The 22,687-nt window shown below is 37.2% G+C and overlaps 1 pseudogene; it reads left to right on the top strand.

Moving 5' to 3' along the window:
* The first annotated feature begins 667 nt into the window (after positions 1-667).
* Positions 668-8,225, top strand: LOC115951847 (annotated as a pseudogene).
* The last annotated feature ends 14,462 nt before the right edge of the window (positions 8,226-22,687 follow it).

The raw sequence follows: 22,687 nt of genomic DNA, 5'->3' as shown, positions 1-22,687 counted from the left end.
TCTTTAGGTTACCAAGTTGGGAAGTTTGGGTTGTGTTTGTGAATTTTTTTTTTTTAACCATGTTTGTGAAGTTTAATGTTGTGATTTGTATCTAATTATTTGGATTTTATAGTCTTGATTTAATTAGAATTTGGTGTCCTAATTTAATTAGGAATAGGAATCTGACTAATAAGTGATTTGGCTTTTTTTTTTTTTTTTGGCAAAATTGTTTATGGGCCAAATGAATGGACTAAATTTTAAGACTGAATTGTTATATGTATTTTTTGTCAAAAATATGAGAGGGGGGAGGGGGGGCGGCTCTTGCATTTTTTTTTTAGTACCATGATTCTAGGAATTTTTCAAAGCCATGGCCCCCTGGCTTTGCCTATGATTACCACACAGATCAAAATTTCATTGAAAAAATAAACACCATCTTATATCACAATCAAAGAAAATTGGTCCCATCACCACCAAAAAAACCAAACCACCCTTGCTGGCCACAACACGCGGCAGTGGGAGTTCTCCGACTGCAGATGGAAATGAGAGAGAAGAATGGGAAATCGGACACGCTGATTAGATTTATTGCTCATGCATATATGTATTGCAGATTCTTCACTATGATTAAATGTATGAGTGAATTAATCGACTTCTATATATATATATATATATATATATATATCTTTTGTAGATGACTAGTGTTCCCAATATCCAGCGCAAAGAGCGTGCTGTAAAGAAGCTGAACGAGGCAACGGAGCAGGATAAGCCAAATCAAAAAGAAAAGGCTTATAAGCTTTATATGGAGGCATTAGAGGACGCGGGCGTTTATCTTTTCTTTGAAAAGGACCCGAAGATTAAGAAAGAGTGTAGGCAGAAATTTGTGGGCCATTATATAAGGGCAACAAATAAAGAGACAGTAGTACTGAATACGTTCAAGAATCCTATTTATCTCATAGAGCAGAAGTCGGTCTTGGCCTAGCAGACTCGTCCTTGAAGTTGAGTGATGTGGGTGGACTTGATACTTGCAAAAAATTATTGAAAGAAGCTGCCATACTGCCTATTGAGTTTCCTCATTTTTTTACTGGTAAGCACCTCCTCTATCATTGTGGTTTTGTTAATCTCTGTTTTTTGTTAGTTTATCTTGATATTCTTAGTGGTTAATAATTGTTGCACACAAACTGTTATTTATAGTTTTACACACCCCTCATTTTTCAATTAAAACCGTAACTTTGAAGTTATAATCATAATTTCTGTTAAAAAATGGACATGCGTAAAACTATGTGTAATAGATTGTGTGTATAAGTACAACCATTCTTATTTTCATTAACTAATAAGAACGGCTGGATTAGGTTACAAGACACCAACATATTAAAATAATATAAACTATTTCTACCCCCGTACTCCCACAAGAGCCATTTCATTCATAGCCACAAAACAGCAGCAAACAGTCACACCCACGGCCAAACCTCCAAACCCACCACAAAACAGCCATACCCACAGCTAATTAAAACCCATTTCACAAACAAACACACCCAAGGCAAAACACCCAAAACCGCCACTGAACTCAATGACCCACAACGACGACCAGCCCAGCCACACCATCGTCAACCACAACTAGCGAGCAAAAATACCAAGCACAACTAGCTACAATCACAACCCACCACCACTACCACCCACTCCCACAAGCCACAAAACCCACCAATTTCAACAAATCGCAACCCACGAACCCAGAACACCGACGACGATCTTAACAATCACCACGCCAACGCTGCACACCGATCTCTACCGCCACTGCACGCCCAAGCTGTCACCAATCTCAATACCATAGATGATCCGGAGCAACAAAAAAAAGAAAAAGAAAAAAAAGGTGCCCTTGGTGACAAGGCATTGGTGAGAGGTGGAATAGAGAGAGATGGAGCAGAGGGTGAGATAGTTATGGAGCAGAGAGGAGAAGAATATAGAGAGAGTAATGTGGGTATTATAAAAGATAAAAGAGAACCCAAATACCGAATAAAATATTATTATTTTTGTATAATCTGTAGCAGTTTTGAGTACCTAGGTATTTTAGAGCCTCTGTTTGGTTGGTGTTTGGTTGGTTAGTTTGAGTAATGTTGTTAACTTAGAGCATTAGCATTGAAAAATGCTAATGTTACTCTATTTTACCATTTTAAAAACTCACTTTATTATTATACCATCTTATTTTACAATACCTCCACATCCCAAAACTCTATTTCTATTAAAATATTATTTTTTAATATTTCTTTATTATTTCTTTATAACTGTCATTTTTTTTTCAGACTCATATTTCCTAGGCTTTCCAACAATCTTTTTCTTTCCTCTCCTTCTGCCTCAACCTCTAGCAACACACAAGCCATCAACAACCGATCAACTCAAGCCACCGATCAAGCCATCAACAACCACAACCACGACACCAAAAACCCAAGCCACCGATCAACTCAAGCCACCGATCAACCCATCAATAACCACAGCCATGGCACCAAAAACCCATTAGCACCTCAACCCATCAACAACCACAACCACAGCCATGGCACCAAAAACCCATCAGCCCATGCCGCCGATTTGAAACCCACCGGAGCTACCGATGATCAACCCAACCGATCCACCCACAGATCAACAGATCCACTGTTTCAAACCCACCATCAACCAAAAAAAACCACAACCACCACAGTGACCCACGCCGTCAGCCACACCAAAAAAAAAAAAGCAACCACAGAACCGCCGGATTGCAACCCACCGGAAAAATTGAGCCACTGTGATGTGTGATGTATGTTGGGAGGAGAATGGAGTTTGGGTCTGAAGAGAGGAGAGAGCAGATGGAGAAAGAAGGAAGAGAGAGAAGATAACTGAATGATGAGATAGAGGAGAGAGATTTCGGGGGAAAAAAGGGAATAAAAAAGTTTTTTTTTTTTAGAATACTTGCTACAGTACAATTCTAACTTTAGAATTGTACTGTAGCACTATTGCAAAAAAATTTGCAATAGTTGAGTTTAGCATTGTCTGATGCAAAGGATTTTAAAGCTTAAAATGCCAAATTGGTCTTAGATATAGCATTAGCATTTTCCAATGCTAATGCTCTAAGAGTATATTTGATGTATGTGTGGATAAAAAGGTGTGTTAAAATATTTGTAAGATTGTTTAAAATGTGAAAATGTTAGTTAAAACTAAAAAAAACTTTTTAACACCTTGGTGTAACGTGGGTATTATATTTTTTTTCTTCTTGGGAAAAATTATCATTTGAGCTTCTGTTTAGGGAATCGAAAACCATGGAAGGCTATATTACTATATGGTCCACCTGGGACAGGGAAGACCCACGTGCAAATGCGATTGCAACAGACGCACGCACAGCTTATATTTTGACCAATACCAATACATTGCAAGCAACTGGATTACAATAACTGATAATTATGCATGGCAAGAGAAGAAAGAACTAATCTTCATCTTCTAAAAGGTAATACATATTGCTAATTGCACTTAATTGTGATTCTTATATTTTGAAGTCTATGTGGCTTTTCTTTTCCATGTTTCAGTTTTCCTGCATAATTTCTATGCAAATTAACTCGTGAGTCAGGCAGCAATTCACAATCACATACTATTCTTATTCTCACCCATTTTCTATAGATTTTACTTGCTATTAAAGGCCTAGAGTAGAAATACAATGTCGATCCAATAATTGAAATGATGGACAAAAAATATTCTTGTTGAAATGTAAGATATTTGAGTTTCAGCAAATGTGGACTTAAGGGTTTTCTGTTTGTTTTTTTAATGGAGCCTTGAGTTCTTAATATTTTATATTGTTGACGCAGCTTAATTTCTTACTTCATATGGTTGGATCTTTTGAGTCCCTTTCATATGCTTTTTCATTGCAGTTATCACATTATTGGAATGTGTTGAATTTCTTAATTCATCATCTACGCCATTATGCTTCAATTGATTCACATCTCCGATTGTTTTGTTGTCTACTTCTTCCAATTAGTTATTTTGGGGTGCATTATTACAACTCATGTACAAAATTCCCATAGATGTAGATGCGTTTGCTCTGTAATCATTCAATATAGATGGAATGTTGCAAACACAATTACATGTGTACTGTCTATACACAGTGTTTCGGCATCGAACATTGTATCCAAATGGATGGGAGAAGGTGAAAAGCAAGTCTCAAATCTTTTCCAATCTGCTCGTGATGAAGCTCCATCCATTATTTTTATTGATGAAATTGATTCCTTATGTGGCCCGCGAGGTAAGGACAATGAGAATGAAGCCTCTCGACGAATCAAAACAGAATTTCTTGTACAAATGCAGGTAATATGTTTTCCCTGGAAATAGATTAGAGTGCTTTTTTCCAAGAATTTTTATATAATATAATTGACATGCTTAGATTAATTGGAGCAAGTAGTTTGTCAATAACTTAATGCAGTTTATTACTATTCTGTTGGGTATGAATTTTTTATATTTCATGATATGAGTTGCAAGGCATCTTATTGAACATTTTAATACTTAAAATGGAATTGAGGGATTTGATGGAAAATTTAAACTGAAATGTTTGGTATTGGTAACCTAACTTTAAGGTATTTAAGCTTAAGCAACTTGAAATCATGTATGTGGTCCAAAGAAGGATGTGGTTTCTTTTGAACTTTAGGTTTTAGTTTTTCTTTTTGATTTTTACTCTTGTGCATGCCTAATAAGTGGAGGAGAAGTACTTTGATACCTATCTACAAGAACAAGGGAGATTTTTTTTTTTTTTTTTTTTTTTTGAGAAGCGAACAAGGGATATATTTAAAATTGTATAAATTACTATGGAATTAAACTTATGAGTCACACTATAACATTTGGAAGAGAATAATAGAATGTAAGTTATGACAACAACATTAGAGAATCAATTTGGTATTATGTCCAGACAATCTACCATGGAAGTTATTTTCTTACTTAGACATCTAATGAAAACAAAAATATAGAGGCTTGTAAATATCTTTATTGTTCTTGAGAAAGCACATGATATGGTCCCTAGAAAAGTTATGTGGTAGGTTTTGGAAAAGCAAGGCTGATGTGGACAAGAAAGAGTTTAATGGAATACAAGATTAAATATCAAAAGAATCAAGATTTGTGGTCTAGTTATGATGTCATACTTTCTTCACAAATTTCATAGGTTGTTTTAGTTATTATTGAGTCTTAGTATTATGTTTTTATGGTTAAAAACTTCCTGGTTTAATTTTAATAAAATAAGAGTAGTTTAATAATTTCCAAATTTTCTGGAATTGGCTGTCCTGGAGGCCCGTGAGTCTTCTTCTCTGTTTTGAGTCCCTTTCCTATTTGGTTTAGAAGTTATTAAATCCTTTTTGGTTTGTTATTAGTATTCCTTGTCATCCTAGGAATAGTTTATTTATAAGGCTATATTGTATTCAATAATATTCATATAGTGATTGATTAACAAAATTTGTGCGGCTTATTTTAAGCCTTGAGGGTGTGATTGCCTTCTCTTACATAAGTTTGATTATTTAGGGAGACGTAGATGTGATTGCCTAGTGTTTTATCTATTTTATTTTTTGTTTAAAACTCTGTTTTAGGCTTTTAGCCCTAAACAACCATCAAAGATCCATTCTTTTCTAACTTGAAACCCTTAAACATGAAGAACCCTTAAAGAACTCATCAAGAAATCTAGTATAGTGCTGAATTCTAAAAGATCCTGCATCAAGAGAAAGTCCCTTGGTGTATGTTTTATGCAAATAATATAGTTTTAGTAGATGAAACTAGAAGTGGAGTTAATGTCAAGATAGAAATTTGGGGAGATGCTCTAAAATCTGAAATTTTTTTATTAAGTAAATCTAAAACAGAGTACATGGAATGCAAGTTTAGTAAAATTGTAAATAGAGCTAGATGAAGGGGTTGTAAGACTTGATAGTCAAAAGATGGTAAAGAACAAGAGCTCCCAATATCTTGGATCAATAATTCATAAAAGGTGGAGAGATTGAAGACAATGTAAAGCAAGATGGATGAAGTGGAGAAGTGCATAAAAGTATTTTGTGATCGTAGAGTGCTTATTACATTAAAAGGAAAATTTTTATAAAATTGCTATAAGACCAACTATCCTCTATGGTACTAAATGTTGGTTGTTAGGAAGAAACATATTTATAAAATGAGTTTAACTGAAATGCAATAGTTAAGATTGATAAGTGAAAATAGACAGAAGGATAGGATTTTAAATGAAAAAAAATCCACTTAAAGATTGAGTTTGCTTCTAACAATGAAAATATGAGGGAGAGTCACTTGAGATGGTTTGATCATATTCAGAGGAGAGTGACTAATTCACTAGTAAGAAAAATAGTAGAGGAAGACCAAAAATAACATTAGTAGAAATAGTTAAAAATGACATCAATTAAGGAAGTGATGGAAAATATTACTTCGAATAGAATATAATGGAAGAAATGAATATATGTATCTGACTCTAGTTTATTTGTTGAGGGTCCATAATCAACTCCAAAAAAATTGCTTTTTTTGTTGTTTTTACTCTTGTATACATCCCATGCACTATGTTCTATTATTTGTGATTTTAATTAAATCTATTAATTAATTAAAAAAAGAGGAATCATTAACATACTATTAATAGAGGAGAAAATGACAAACCATTTCCTTGTAGCCTTGTTTTCCTTAAAATGGCTGGCTAGTTTGCAATGCAGTTCATAATAACTTTATGTTTTATTAGATAGTTAATCCATAGCATTATCTTACAATATTGTTTCCTTCCATTCATCTACTTGTAATATTGAAATAGAAATTTTCTTTAATACATTTCAGGCTGTATCCAACGATGCGAAAAATGTTCTGGTTCTTGCAGCCACAAATACTCCTGATGATTTGGATGTGGTGAGAAAAAAAATACGACCCTTCTAACCTACGCCATGTATTGAAAATATTTTATGATCTACATTGCTTTAGGTTTGAGGCTAATGCTAAGTTAATTAACGTAGGCCATGAGGAGGCGTTTTGATAAGCGAATCTATATCCCTCTCCCAAATAGGAAGGCAAGGAAACAAATATTTAAGGTACATCAGTTTCGAAATGCAATGCATTTGGAAAATCAAAGGAATGCAGTTATAAACCCATTGTGATTAATGCTTTTGTTGTTTATCTATGTCTTGTTTAATATCCTCTAGTTTTTTTTATTTGAGCAGTTGCATATTGGGAACACTCCTCACAACCTTAGTACAAAGGATTTTCAAGATTTAGCAAAGAAAACACGAGGTTTCTCTGGTTCAGATATATCCATTTTCGTAAGTATCAATTTTACATTAGGTGTCAGCATTTCCTCAAAGTGATTATGGGTCTGTTTGGACACTACTTATTGCTAAAAACTAAAAACACTATAACAAAATAATTTTTAAATATGTAAATAATGCCGTGGGACCAAATTTTAAAGTTAAATTTGCATTTTTTCCAGGTTACGGGTCTCATGAACAGTACTCATAGACCCACAGAAATGAAACACAGAAGCACTGGATAGCACAAAACGCGCTATCCAAACTCACACTATATGGCTGAAAACTGGTAGTTACTTGTAGGTTAAAGATGCACTATATCAGCCTGTTCGTGCAACTCTTGATGCTAAATTCTTCGAAGAAAATCGTCAAGGTATGTGGGTCCCTTGCGAAGGCAAAGGTACTGACCAAAAAGCCAAGGAGATTACCTTAGAGAAACTTAAAGCAGAAGTCGGAGCTGAAAAGGTATGGATTTGCTAGGAAACTGATGTTCAACACATGAAATCATTCCAATAAATCTTGTTTATGGTTGAGTATTAGTAACTAATAAATAAATTTCTTGAACATATGTAGATTGTCCTGACTTTAGTAGTTAGTTAATTTATGGAAAATAGGATTGAAGAGAAACGCAAAAGAGGGGAGGGGATTAGTGTACTGGAAAGAAAAATAAAAAAAAGCATGTCTCATTCAATTGCATTGATTCATGTTTGGTGTTGATTTTCTCTTCCATTAATATAGGCGGATTCTTTCTCTTTTTTTTTTCAAGTTCGGTATTTGTGGTAGTATTTTTGTAGACCCCTATGTTCACTTTGAATTTTCATATTCGTGTGTCTGGGAATTGATGACTTGCAGATACAGCTACCACCCAACACAAAAGCAGATTTTGATAGTGTGCTTGAGAAACAAAAGCCAACTGTGAGTAAAGCTGAAATTGATGCGTGTGTGAAATTCACCAAGGATTTTGGGAGTGACAGTTAAGGGCGAAAAATGTAGAGGCACATATTATTATTTCTATGGTTTCTTCCTATTGTGTTTCTAATTATGGTTTTTTTTTGGGGGGATAAAAGTATTTGTTATCCATTTGCTAGTGTTTTGTGGGAGATTCTAGCCTTTTGCCCTTAATTTTGAAAAAAATTAGCAATATGCCCTTTTTTCGAAATTATATAGGGATATGCCCCTGTTTCGATACTCGATTACTTTAAAATCGAGTTTCATTAAAATACTCGATTCGTAGAAAATCGAGTTATTTCAAATAAAAATAAAAAAAAAAAAAAAAAACATAGAACTCGATTTTAGGGAAGTCGAGTTCCAAAACGCCGCCATAGGGCTTTAAAACGTCACTATAGGGCTTAAAAACGCCACTATAGGGCCCCTTGAACTTGGTATGGGACTTATAAAAAATTTTTGCAGAAAAACGCCGCTATATGGCTCTAAAACGTCACTATAGGGCCTAAAAAATCACTATAGGGCACCCAGAACAAAGCGATTACACTTATTAAAAAATTTTGCAGAAAAACGCCGCTATAGGGCCTTAAAACGTCACTATAGGGCTTAAAAACGCCACTATAGGGCACCGTGAATATGGGCCAATCACACTTCTAAAAATATTTGCAGGAAAACGCCGCTATAGGGATTTAAAACGTCACTATAGGGCTTAGAAACGCCACTATAGGGCTCCCTGAATATAGAGCAATTACACTTATAAAATTTTTTTTTGCATGGAACTCGATTTCCTGAAACTCGAGTTCCATAGAAAATTTTTTTTTTAATATTTTTTTTAACTTTGATCGGGCATAACTCGATTTTCTACAAATCGAGTATTTAATTGAACTCGATTTTAGGATAATCGAGTATCGAAACAGGGGCACGCTCCTATATAGTTTGTAAACAGGGGCATGTTGCTAATTTTTTTCAAAATTAGGGGTAAAATGCCAGAATCCTCGTGTTTTGTGAATGTATCTGGGCTAGACATTTGTCAGTATGGTTAGAAGCTTTCTATCCCTTTTCCTTTTTGTCCAACTTTTTATTTTAATAAAAAAGCAATAAACTAGCTCCTTTTTTTTCTTTTTCTTTTTTTTTCAAAAAAAGTTAACTTTTTTATGTTTTTGAATTTTTACTGACTTTTGACAAATAAGAAACTATATATGGGATGACATAATTAACTTTTGTGAATATGATCTGCCATGTCATGTGATGCCATGGGATTGTTCTAGAAAATGTTAGAGAAATGAATCGTTGGATCATAGGAAGTCTATAAATACAGAATTGAAAAAGTAGTTAGGAATTTAGGATGGACATATTTTTGGCAGCTTAAGTGTTTGTTTGAGAACTACTTATTTAGCTTTTTGTTGAAAGTATGCTAAAATATAATTTTACCTTAAAAAAGTATGAAAACGTAATGTTTTAACAAACTGTACATAAAAACTAAAAGCTAAAACTTGAGCTTACAAGCTGATGTCAATTAGGCACTTTAGTGAGAGAGCAATAGTTTTTTTATTTATTTATTTATTTTTAAATAAGGTGAAGTGTATGTTAGGACATTTATTTATTGAATTAAAAAAATAAAAAACCTTTATTTTGAGACATTTTAAAATATAATAGTCTAACAATTTGGAACATAGAGAATAGCAAAGAAGCGAAATTTAGAAGACAACAAAATTGAAAGAATGAAACATAAAATTTAGGAACGAAAAGTAAGCATAAAAGTTCAGGTTTGATGAGGCAAAATTGAAAAAGAGAATAAAGAAGATGATAAAAAGATACAAGAAACTCAGAAGTAGCTCCCATTCTGGCTTACAAGTTACGTGTCAGCTTCCAGTTAGTTGACTTAAGGAACCACCTGCCACCGTCACTAATCAATTCAGCAACAAAAATTCTTAAGAGTTTTAGAGCAGCTACAGTGGAAAATTACAATTTTTGAACACAGTGTCACCCTGACGGATGAAAGTTATGATTGAGCCAGGGGTATACATGTCTTTTAAAGAAACGGATACTAATCATTTATTAAATTTTCAAACAAGAACAAAGTTTGCTTACAAACTCACTCCATATCTTTTTATTAGATGTGAATTTTTTATAAATATATTATATGTAATAATATTAATTTTATTGAGTAAAGTTACAGCCCTAAGCCTATAACCAATTTTATAGCTAAACTTTATACTATCAGTAATCAAATATTTATATTTCAAGTATTTTTAGTCTTAAACTATGCATAAAAAATAAGTTTATAAATTGAATAGTAAATAACATCTGATTTGAATGAAATTTGACATTCCTGTTAAAAGTATAAAGAATATGCAATCCAATAATAAGATTTTTAAAATATGTAACCATGTTAATTTTTTAGTAAAAGTTTGTAGCCATTACCTACAAACTTTGTCCTTTAAACATTCAAAGTTTTATTGTGAGAAGAAGCAAACCCTCATTATTGTAACAGAAAGTTCGAGTTTGTAAGCTCCCAACAAAAGTACAAATAAGTGGATAAATTATAGGAAAGAAAAAAACAATAAATTCCACAAAGTACAGGAGAAATGACCATGATTTTGATACAAACTATTTAAGGCAATTGCTACAAACCAAAGAAAAGGACAAAATTGGCCTTTACCTCTTTCTATCAAACAATCCAGCATTTTGCCTCATTTCTCAAACTAATTAGGGAAATACTCTTTTTTTGAAACTCGATTTTCTCAAAATCGAGTTAAACCCTATAATGGCATTTTAAGGAGTCTATAGTGACGTTTTAAGGAACCTATAATGGCGTTTTGGAACTCGAGCTCCATGAACTCGAGTTATAGGTAAAAAAAAAAAAAAAAAAAAAAAAAACTTTTATGGAACTCGAGTTCATAGAGCTTGAGTTCCAAAACGCCACTATAGATCTTTAAAACATCACTATAGGCTCCTTAAAATGCCACTATAGGGCTCTAGAATTTTTTATTTTTTATTTTTTAACTTGATTTTGAGAAAATTGAGTTTCAAAAGAGGGACATTTCCTTAATTAGTTTAGGAAATGGGGCAAAATGCTGAATTTTTTTTTTTTAAAAAAAAAAAGGACAAAAGCCCATTTTCTCCAAAAAACACATGCTAAAATTCATTCCAAGCATGATTATGCTAGTACCTAATGCCCTGAAAATCAAACAGTGAAAGGAATCTGATTATTTACCCTTTCTCTGATAAGCAAAGAATAATTTCAGTCAAAAAGAAGAGGAGTAACTCATGTATAAGGGAACCATACTCTAAAAGTAAAATATTATGCTAAAAGTTTAAATTAAGAAAATTGGCTACTTTTCTTTATTAAGCACAAGGGCTTTAAGGCATTAGGACTTAAGATGTAAAAAAGCCCCAACTTCTAATGGGATGAGAGAATGCTTACATATCTCCTTACAATAGAAAACATCTCATTGTTCCTTGCTGAAAATGAAAGGATATTCCCTAGGGTATAATTCATCATATAATTCATATAATTTAGTGACATTGATTAGTGTCCTTGATGAATAGAATCAAGGTTCAAATCTCCCTTCACCCACTATTTAATATAATTGAATTATAAATATCAAACTGCATATATATATAATAGATGTTGATGGCCATTTTTGAAGCCCAAGTGGAAAGGAGAAGCCAAATAACACGGACAGAAAAGAGTTGGCAAATGGATAGAAAACCCATTAAGCCAAAGTGGTAGGAATAATGGATCACAAGCCCATGAGATAAGCAAATGGGTTTTGAGGGGCAAATGGGCTTAAAGGAGCCTGGAAAGAGAGAAAAAACAAATCATGGGCAGTATATGATGTGGAAAAGTAAGAATGGGCCACGGTAGGCCCAAAGTAATGAAAGCAAAGAAAGTAAGGGGTTGATGGCAAGCCCATGAAGCCCAAGGATAAGGGATAATGTAATTGACCTAAGGAAGTCCAAAGAATTCAGTAAAAGCCCGTGGAAATGCAAAGTTAAGAAAAGGGCCGAGGAAGCCCAAGGAAACCAAACGGGCCCGGGATGTCCAAGGGAAAACAAAGGGGACACAGGAGCTCGCTAGTGATGTAATAAAAGAACCAATAGCCGTACTGGGCCATTGGGAGAAGAATAAGCGGCAGGCCTAAAGAGGCCCAGCAGGATTGAGGCAAACAACTTCACAGTAGGAATGATAGAGTGGTATGGTAGGAAATGGTAGAAGGAAAAAAGGTGGGTTGAAGAAAAGCAAAGCCCACTGTCAAGCAAGGCCCAATCCCTAAGTAAGGCAAGCCATAAAGGAAAGGAGAACTAGAAAATAGTCAAAAACGAATGGCAGACTGTGAAGGCCAACCACGACAAACGCATGAGCAGCAGGTAAATTTTGGACATACATGGAAGAGAGGCACGCGTAAGGCCCAGACCTCACCAGCCTGTACCCAGCCAATATAGGACACGGTGAGGTCATGGGTTAGAGGTAAGAGGGCGTGGTTTGGCTGTGGGGAGAGGGGAAAAACCTATTTTTGAGGTTCCTGCTCAGGCTCTTTTGGGGGAAGTTTCTTGCTGGGATGACATACCACCCCAAAGAAGTAAAGCTGAGTTGGAACCACTAGGTGCATGCCATGAGGGATAGGGAGAGAGAAGGCACTCAAGCAGGAAAGGGTGCCACGACAGACAAATAAATAAAATAGTTTTCTTTTGTCTGGCGATGGGGAGTGGCACATAGACGGACCAGTGGTGGTCAGCAAGTACACTTAGATCAGACAAAGGTGGTTAAGGGCTAAAATAGTAAAATCTGGTCACGGCATGCACTATAAAGAGGCCCTTGCCATGTACAGGAAAAGGGACGCGAGCATTACGGTATTTGGAATTTCAAAACCAGGAAATAGCAAACAAGTATTAAGAAAAAAAAGTAGTAAGAAAAAAGATAAGAAAGGGGAATATTAGAAGAGAAGGAAAGAAAAAGATAGAGTTAGAGCGGCAGGCATGCACCAATAGGTTAATTCCCTCTCTCCCTCTCAAAGTCCTGCTCTCTACCAGAAACAAAGGGTTCTCTTATGCACCAATCATTTAGGTCCGCTTCCCTCAAAGTGATTAATTTCTGTAGCAAGATCTCCCTGTGAGATTATTCACTTTGAGAAGAGGTGTTCTTCCCTCTCTAGTTTTGGTCCCGCTGATTAGATTTAATCTGACTTCTTTCCTTTTTCAATCAACCCATATACTACCCACTTGTTTCCCTTACTCTTCTTATAAAATAATTGTTGTTAAATTGTGATTATCTTTTCTTAAGTAGGGATTATCGGTTTACCTTAATAAAGATGTTAAAGTACTTTATTTTATCTTGTTATTATCATATCTGCCTGCCGCAACTCATCTGAAACAGTTCTGCTAGCCGTAAGCATGCTCCTTACAGACGAGGCATAGTTTGCGCACAAGCCGAGCCAAATTGAGTTGTAATTGGACCGGTCTCAATTCCCTTACTCAGAATATTTGGGTCCAGTACCACAAGAGCAGCCCAGCCTGATTTAACCAAAAAGGCCCACTATAATAGATAATAGAGATAAAGTTTGAAGTGAATTCAGATATTGGAGGAAACTAAGTAGACTCGAGCTCTATTAGTTTCCTCCAATATCTCTAAAAGTTTGGTTGCAAGGATGCAGTGAGGGTAACGGTGCGACCAACTATGGCTTATGCTATCAACAAGATTGTAATGTGAAGAAAGATACGACACCTCAAACAATTAGAATAGTATATTAAAAGATTGTTCTCTCTTCATTTTTTCCTCTCGCTGAAAGCTTTATCTATTTTTATTTGAAAGATTATCAGGATGATTTTTTTAATTGATAAAAAAAAAAAAAATTCATGTTAGACCACTAAGATATGAATATTTTTGGAAGGTAATGACGCTTATCAAATCCAGCTTAAACAAAAGCAAGTGGGAAGAGCTTTATTGGTAGAATGAAGAGCATGGCTCTAATTGAATTCTTATTACATGTTAAGATTTTGACAATTCAAAACAAGCATTGTTATGGTAAGACTCAAACCTACAGGTGAGCAGTACTACAAAGAAAAATGGCAAATCCTAGTGGGCTACATTGTGTAAATGTCACTCCTCACAACCTGATTACTTGAATGGTTTGTATTATTTTGCACAATTACCTGGTTTGGTCTTTATATCTCTGTTGGGGGCCATTTGTGAGAGCCCAGGCAGATAGAAAGAAAGCCCAATAATAAGGGCAACAAGGAATTGACAAAATAGATAGCAAAAAACCATTAGGCCCAATAATGGATCACAGGCCTAACAAATAAACAAATGGGTCTTGAAGAGGCAAGTGGGCTCAAAGAAATCCAGAAAGAAAGAAATAGCATCCTATGGGCAGTGTATGAGGTAGAAAAGTGAGAAAGGGCCGCCGCAGGCTCAAGGCAATGCAAACTAAGAGAGTAAGGGGTTTATGGTAGGCCCATGAACCCCAAGGATGAAAATAAGGTTATTGGGCCAAGGAAGCTCAATGAAGTTAGTCAAAAGCCTATGGGAGTGTGGAATTAGCAAACGGGCCGGGGAAGCCCAAAGAAAGCAAACAGGCTGTGGATGCCCAAAGAAAAGCCCAAAGGGACATATGAGCTCATAAGTAAAAGCAAAATAGTGGCCATGACAAGCCATTGAGAGAAAGAATAAATGGTTGGCCCAAAAGAGGCCCAGCAGGACTAAGTTATTACGGCAGGAATAACAGTACAACATTGCAAGAAATAAAGAAAACCAAGAGTGGGCCAAAGAAACGAAATGCCTATCATTAGACAAAGTCCAGCTCTTGAATGGAGCGGAAAAACAAAGAAAAACCCACATAAGAGGTTAGAAAACACGGACAAAGAGTCTCCAAATCACGGCAAATGAATGAGTAGCAAGCAGACTTTTGGACATATCTGGAAGGAAAGCACGCGCAAGGCCCAGGCACCACCAGCCTGTACCCAGCCAATATGGGACGTGGTGAGGCCATGGGCCAGAGGTAAGAGGTAAAGGGGGTATGGTTTGGTGGTGGGGAGAGGGGAAGAGACCTATTTTGCGGCTCCCACCCAAGCCCTTTTGGGAGGTACGTTCTGTTGGGATAACAGACCATCCAAAAGAGGCAAGGTTGAGGGGGGAACTGTTAGGTGCATGCCTTGAGGGAAAGAGAGAGAAAGCATTTATGCTGTGGCAGGTAAGAGTGCTACGGTGGATTGACGAATGAAACAAACCTGCCTTTGCCTGGCAAGGGTGAGACACACAGACGAACCCTGTGGTGGTCGGCAAGTACGCCTAGACCAGACAAAGGCGGTTAAGGGGTAAAGTGGTAAAACATTGGCCATGGCAGGCACTATAAAAGGGCCCTTGCCATGCCCTGAAGAGGGGGTGGAAAAACAGAGTGTATTTTACGGAGTAAGAAAAGAAAACAGAGAAAAAGAAAACAAGAGAAAGAAAAGGAAAAAAAAGATAAGAGAGAAAACAGAGAAAAGAAAAGAGGAAATTAAGGAAAAAAGAGAGATAATAGGCATGCACCAATAGGTCGATTTCCCTCTCTCCCCTTTCAAATCCTGCTCTCTTCCAAAATGTAACAAGGATTCCTTTTGGGCAATAACCATTCAGGTCCAACTCCCTCAAAGCCATTAATCTCCACGGCAGGATCTTTTTTTTTCCTGGGAGATTATTTGCATTGAGAGGAGGCGTTCTCCCCTCTTTGGTTTTGCTTCGGCGGGCCAAACTTAAAACTTGATTTATGCCCATTCTTGATTAGTTCATATTATTTTCTTTCTCCCTTACTTTCTCTATGAATGACATTATCACGACTGTAATCATGTTTTATAAGTAGGAATTACTTGGCCATTTTATTTGAATAGTCAGAGTACTCTATTTTTGTTATTATCATTATATTTGCTTGCCATAACTCATCTGAAATAGTTCTACTTGCCGTAAGCCTACTACTGGCAGACGACGCATAGTTTGTGCACAAACCAGCCCATGTTGAGTTACAGTTGGACCGGTCCCAACTCCTTTACTCAGAAACATTCGGGTCCATTACTGCAGGAGGCAGTCCAACCCAACGCACAATACGCAAAAAAAGCCCCTACAATCTCTAACGTCATCAATATGTAATAATTGATTCTAATCTAAACTTTAGTGTGTATTGGTTAATTTACTTTTGCACCTAAGATATTTTAGCCTTTTAGGGCACAAAAAAGGAAAGAATTAGCAATTATATTTATCAACTACAATCTAACATTTTTGTTTTATATATTAATCTTAAGATGAGATTCTATTCAATTATTTATGCCATCTATAATCACAAATGTTAAAACTGTCTATAATTTTTGCAACTATATATTATCCGTACATCTCATAGTTTCAGCCATTTTCAAGAACTAGCTTATGCCCTGCACGATGCATAAGCTTAATTGTAAAAAAATATTGTATCAAGTTTTATATAAGGTTTATGAATTGTGAATGATGCTCATTTTGTGGTATATGACATCATTAACATGATATTACTTACGTGTTATTAAGAAGATGAACTGGATCAGGAAATATAAATGGTCAAGAAAAATATAATTATTTAATCTATATATTATATTATGAGTTTATTGCTGGAGTAAATTTACCATTATTTTATCTATTTATTAAGAAGAGGAACTAGATCATTAATTTTATGATTCCAGTCCCTCACTGTAGAGTTATCTCATTACATCCCAGCCATTCGCTTAGAGCTTTGACAGTGTTGTAGCATTATTTTTTTTTTTTTGGGGTTTTGCTTGATGTGTTCATATTATTTTTCTTATTTTATTTTATTTTATTTTCTATAACATGCAAATATGTGTATACTAACTTTAGTAGGCGATGTTCAAAAAGTGGAAAGCAAGCATCAATGTTTGATAAAAGACAACTCATTTTGCAACCGGTTATATAAAAAAAAAATAAAAAAAAATAAAAAAACCTAGAAATGAGTCAAAGCTAAGATTCTATGACCGTTTAAAGGATTTTATCTTTGAGTGAACTTGAAGTCAATTAAAGTTGATGTTTTATAACCATATTTACTTCTTGGTGAACTTGAAATGAATTTGAGACTTTAATACCATTAAAGTGTTTTTCTTTGAGTGAATTAATTGGGTTTCATGACCATTTAAAGTGTTTTATCACCGAGTCGATGAATTTGAATTGGGGTTTTATGATCATTTAAGATGTTTTATTTAAGGGTGGTAAAATTGGACACGACCTGCGAACTCGATACAACACAACACGAAATTAGTAGGTTATGGGTTGAGGATTAAAGGGTTAGTGTCATACTCGGGTTGACACAATTGGCCCGTTTAATAAACGGGTTGAGTTAGTGTCCAACCCTTGGAGCCCGTTTGATCTATCTGACCCGTTTAATTAAATGACATTTTATCAATATACCTTTCAAACTTTAGGTATATAAACTTATTAATTATTGTGATTTATTTTTGTGGTGGGCCTTTCTGAGATTGTGGGCTGGGCTGCCTCTGGCAACACTACGGCCCAAAGTTTCTGGGTAGGAGAGTCAGGACCGGTCCAATTGCAACTCACCTCAAACCGGCTTGTACGTAAACTAAAGCCCCTTTGTTGAAACTTTGGTCACATGCCCATGACAGATGAAACTGTTACAAAAAAGTTATCGTAGGCAAATACAATATGACAACAATAAAAGAAATATACTTGCTGTTAGACAAAATAAGTAAAGGATTCTCAATTAAAATAAAGAAAAAGAACGGCACAACAACAAGAAATACATTATAAATGAAATGGCAAATGCAAAAGGGAAATAATACTGGTACTTAATCAATCAAAGCAAAAAAGGAATGGTTAGTATGTTGTGCTCAGTTGCATTACAAGACTAAGGCCAAGGAAAAAACCACTCCCTCAATGTGAATTACCTCACAGGAAAATCCTGCTGTAAAAATTACCCACTTTGAGAGAACAGGCCTAAATGGCTTATGCCTAAAAAATCCTTAATCCTTAACAGAGGGTAGGCTTTTAGAGGGAGAGAAAGGGTTAGCCTATTGGTGCATGCTTGCCATTATATTCTCTCTCTGTTTTTCTTCCTAACTTTCTCTTTCTTTTTTCTCCGTTTTGTTACTCTGCTTTTCCCCTCTTTTCTTTCAAGTTCTTACTCGTGTGTTATAGTGGTGATTGTTGTTGTAATGTTGTGAATCTCTCGTTATGATGGTTGCTGTATTGATTATTCCCCTGTGCACAGTGGAGGCTCCTTATATATTGCCTGCCGCAATTGGTTTTTTACTATTTTACCCCTTAACCACTTTTGTCTGGGTGTGAGTGTCCTTCCAAACCACCCACTGGTCTGTCAGCTGCTCAACGACCACCACTTTTCTGGGCTGGCCATGCCACACCCCATTACCACACAAAGAAAACTATTTTGTTTACTTGTTCACCGTGGCATTCCTATTCGGAACAAGGTGGACATCCTCTCTCACTATCCCTCATGGCATGCACCTAATGGTTCCAACTCATCATTCCTTCTTTTGGGGGTATGTCATCCCAGCAAGACATTTTCCCTAAAAGAGTTTGAGTGGGAACCCTAGAATAGGCTCCCTTTTCTCCCCACTACCAGACCATACCCTCTCTTATCTCTGACCCATGGCCCACCACTCTTGTATTGGCTGGGTACAGGTTAGTGGTGCCTGAACCTTGTGCGTATTCCACTTCTGTGTATGTCCAAAGCTTGTCTGCTGTTCATGCATTTGCCATGGTCTAGAGACTCATCTGTGCATTCTGCCGCTCATCCTTGACCTCTTGTGGCGTGAACAGTTTTTTGATCTTCCATTCTTTATGGCTTGCTTCCTTCAAGGGCTGGGCCTTGCTTGATTGTGGGCTTTTCTCTCTTTAGCCCACTCTTTGCTCTTTCCATAAACTTTCTAGCATTCTTGCCATGCCACTGTTATTCCTACTGCGGTGTTATTTGACCTGTGCTTGTTGGGCCTCTTTTGGGCCTGCTATATGCTTTTATTTCACTTGATTATAGTAACCCAACATTGTCATTGGGTCTGCATTCATGCTACTTGGGCTTCCTTGACCCATTCCATTGCTTATAGGCTTCCTTGGCCCATTTCTTCCTCCTTGAGCATCCTTGGCTTATTTTCTTTCCTTGGGCATCCTCGGCTCATTCCAATTCCGCATTCCCATGGGCTTTTGCTAACTCTTTTGGGCTTCTGCTAACTCTTTTGGGCTTCTGCTAACTCTTTTGGGCTTCCCTGGCCCAATTACCATATCCTTCACCCTTGGGGTTCATGGACTTTCCACCAATCCCTTACTCATTTCATTACTTCGGGCCTGTTTTGGCCTATTCTTACTTTTCTACTGTCCATGGGTTTACTACTTCTTTCTCTGGGCTCCTTTAGGCCCGCTTGCTTCCTTCGAGGCCCATTTATCATTTTAGGTGCTTATAATCCATCATTCCTGCCACTCGGGCTTAATGGTTTTTCTCTCAATTTACTAATTCTTTTCTGCCCATATTGTTGGGCTTCTTCCTGCTATTGGGCTTTTCCAAAATGAGCATCAACATTTAGCCCTAAGCATATGAAGTGCTCCTACGGTTCATATGCGAACAAAAGACTTTCTTCTCCTTTCTGTCTTTCCTTCTTCTTTTCCTTCACGGGCTTTTTCGAACAGTGGGCCCCACCTTTTTTTTTTTTTTTGTTCTTCTTGCCATGAACAATGTTGTCTCTTCGAATTTCCCAATTTAGTAGTTATTCTGAAACACAGCTTCCGCTTCATTAATTCCATGCCTTATCTGATGGGTGACCCATTGCATCCTTTTGTGTTAGTGTTAATGACATTGGTACTTATGAGAGATTCCCTTCATATTCCTGACACAAATACTTTCTCCCTTTCCCTCTCTTCACTATACCTTCTCCCTTAAACACTTTCACTCATTTACTCCGATCAATCCTTTCATTATCACATCGATAAAAGGTCAAGGTTCTTCTCGTTGTAAGGGGAAAGAAGCTACCTTTGATGATCTTGCCACGTGGGATGTAGGCAAAGAGGCCCTCCATTCTGAATCGGAGTGTTCTGATAAGGAGGAGGCACGACATAATCCCGATAGTGAGTGCACTCCCCTCATAGACCCGTGGTATGACACCCATGCCCATTTTCCAAAAGTTCCCGGTAAGTACATGCCTCCGTTGCCAGGTTATGTATGGCTTGCCCTTTGCTGTCACAACACAGAAATATCGTGGGCTCCGTTGGCTTCTTCAATTCCTGATGTTGTTATCCGCCAAGGTACTTCGCTCCCCGTGCCTATTCTCTTTAGGTTTGGATCAGGTACCGCTTCAGGTTGGAAGGAATGGGTGGACGCCGAGTTGTCCGATAAGGGTTTTATGGAGGCGCTACAGTGGGCCAGCGTGTTGAAGGCCATTGTTTCATCACGTTGCTTGTCCAACTATATGGACTTATTCAATCTCTGTCATTTGGTTCGTCGGCGGTGCACCACTACTCACACCTTCTTTCTTTCCTATGGTGAGATCACCGTGACCTTGAAAGACGTGGCAAACCAATTGCTTTTGCCCATTCTTGGTGATGTTGACCTTAGTGCTTTGGAGCTCTTTACGGAGGAGGAGGCCATGGAGGCCGAGTTGAGGAAGGGGATGAGTGGCAATGCAAAGTTGTCACATTGGGTTGGGTCTTTCTCTAAGGCTTCTATCGCTGCTCGCCGTGTGGCCTTCGTCATGTTTTGGCTCTGTAAGTTCATCTTTGGCTCTCACCCTCACTATGCTATGAAGCCTTTGTATTTTCGGTTAGCCATTAAGTTATCTACTGGGGTGAGTCTGCTGTTGGCACCCATGTTTCTGGGATATCTATATGTTTAGTTAGATATCCTGCGGAGTGATGAGGAGCAGGCGAGTTCCTGCCATATAGTTACTTCTTCTGTTCATAGTACCATTCTACAGCATTTGTTGTATGAGTGTTGTGCTAGGCACTTGGCAAAGTGTAGACTTGTCCGCTTTGCCAAGGAGAGATACTAGTCGTGTTCGAGAGTTATCACTGATTTATGTGGTAGATTTGAGTCTAATTTTCCATTGGGTTGGTTTAAAGCCAATTGGGCATCCTGCCATTAAGTTCTCCGATAAAGGAGTTAAGTTTTCTTGGAGAGCATATAGGAGTTTAGGCGCAGGTTTTGCATGTGCTGATTCTGCCATGGGTCTTTTTGTTGATACTGTTGGGACCACCACCCTGTTAACTGGTTTTGATGAGAGGGGTATTACTTGGCAACAACCAATGCCAGATGGTTGCCTTATTTGGCTGATGAGAGGATTTGATTTGTACATTATTCTACTGATAGGGTGAGGAGGCAATTTGGACTAGATCAGGATATTCCTTATGACTTTTTTGCAATTATGGAGTCCCCTACTTTTGTTCAGCCATTCCTGTGGCACATTGGCTTTGAGTTTTGGAGTAGGCGTTTTACTGCAGTCACTATTCTAGGTTCACAGAGGGAGGGTATTTGTACTGCTGCCATGCATGGGTATTGGCAGGCCGTGATGACCTCATTTGAGCAAGAGTTGTTGGGCAGCTGTGGGTTTTCTCTCATTCCTCCTAATGGCCTTAGTGTAGTCATTTCCGCCAACCCTCAGTTGCTTCTTACCACTAAGTCTGTGGTGGAATATGCCAGGAAGCAGAGTCGGTATGCTATATTTGAGTGGGTTAAGAAGGAGAGAGGCTGGTTCTGGTATGCTGATGGCTATCCCATGAGTTGGGAGAAGAGAGTGAAGGTGACAAACACCTCTGTGCCCGTGAAGAAGAGTTCTGCACCCCGGTCCGCCAAGCCTAAGTCTGCCAAGAAGGGTGATGACTCCTCTGAGACCTGTTCAAACATTGTTCCTTTTGAGGGTGACCTTCATCCTGTTAGTAACATAGTTTTAAAGAGTTCTCCTCTTCCTTCTGTTCGTACGCGTTCCAACAGGTGCCCTACTAAGTCTAGGCCTATTGCTCTGTGGCCATTCGTTGATGCTCCTCCTTCTAGCAGGACCCGAGGCAGCAAGTGGAAGACATCTCCCCCTTCTGCATCTGTCACTACCGAGGAGAGTATGTTATTTCTAATTTTACTTCATCTTCATTATTTTTGTATAGGGCTTTTCTGCGGCTAACCCCATATACTTGTTGATTCATTCCCTTTTCATTGTCTTCTCTTTTCTTTTGCAATCTAAGCACAAGGAAGACACATCTGCCACCCGTCCTATATTGCTTGATGAGTTTAAGTTTGAGGTATGTCTCCCTCTTTTCCCATTTTTTTTTTCTTTTGCATGTGCTTCCCTTGCCACGTGTCATTGATTGCCCCATTTCTCTCTTTCTTTTTCTTTTCGTATATATATGCATCATTAATTATTATGCATTCTTCTCCTTTTCATTTTTTTTTTCACATTCTTCAGGCTAAGCCCGAGCCTATCTCCATATATCACCGCATGGCTGAGGAGGTTTCTACCACTATGGGCAC

The sequence above is a fragment of the Quercus lobata genome, chromosome 1, assembly GCF_001633185.2.
Source record: "Quercus lobata isolate SW786 chromosome 1, ValleyOak3.0 Primary Assembly, whole genome shotgun sequence".
NCBI lineage: Eukaryota > Viridiplantae > Streptophyta > Magnoliopsida > Fagales > Fagaceae > Quercus > Quercus lobata.
This window is presented reverse-complemented; position numbering and strand designations above follow the sequence as displayed.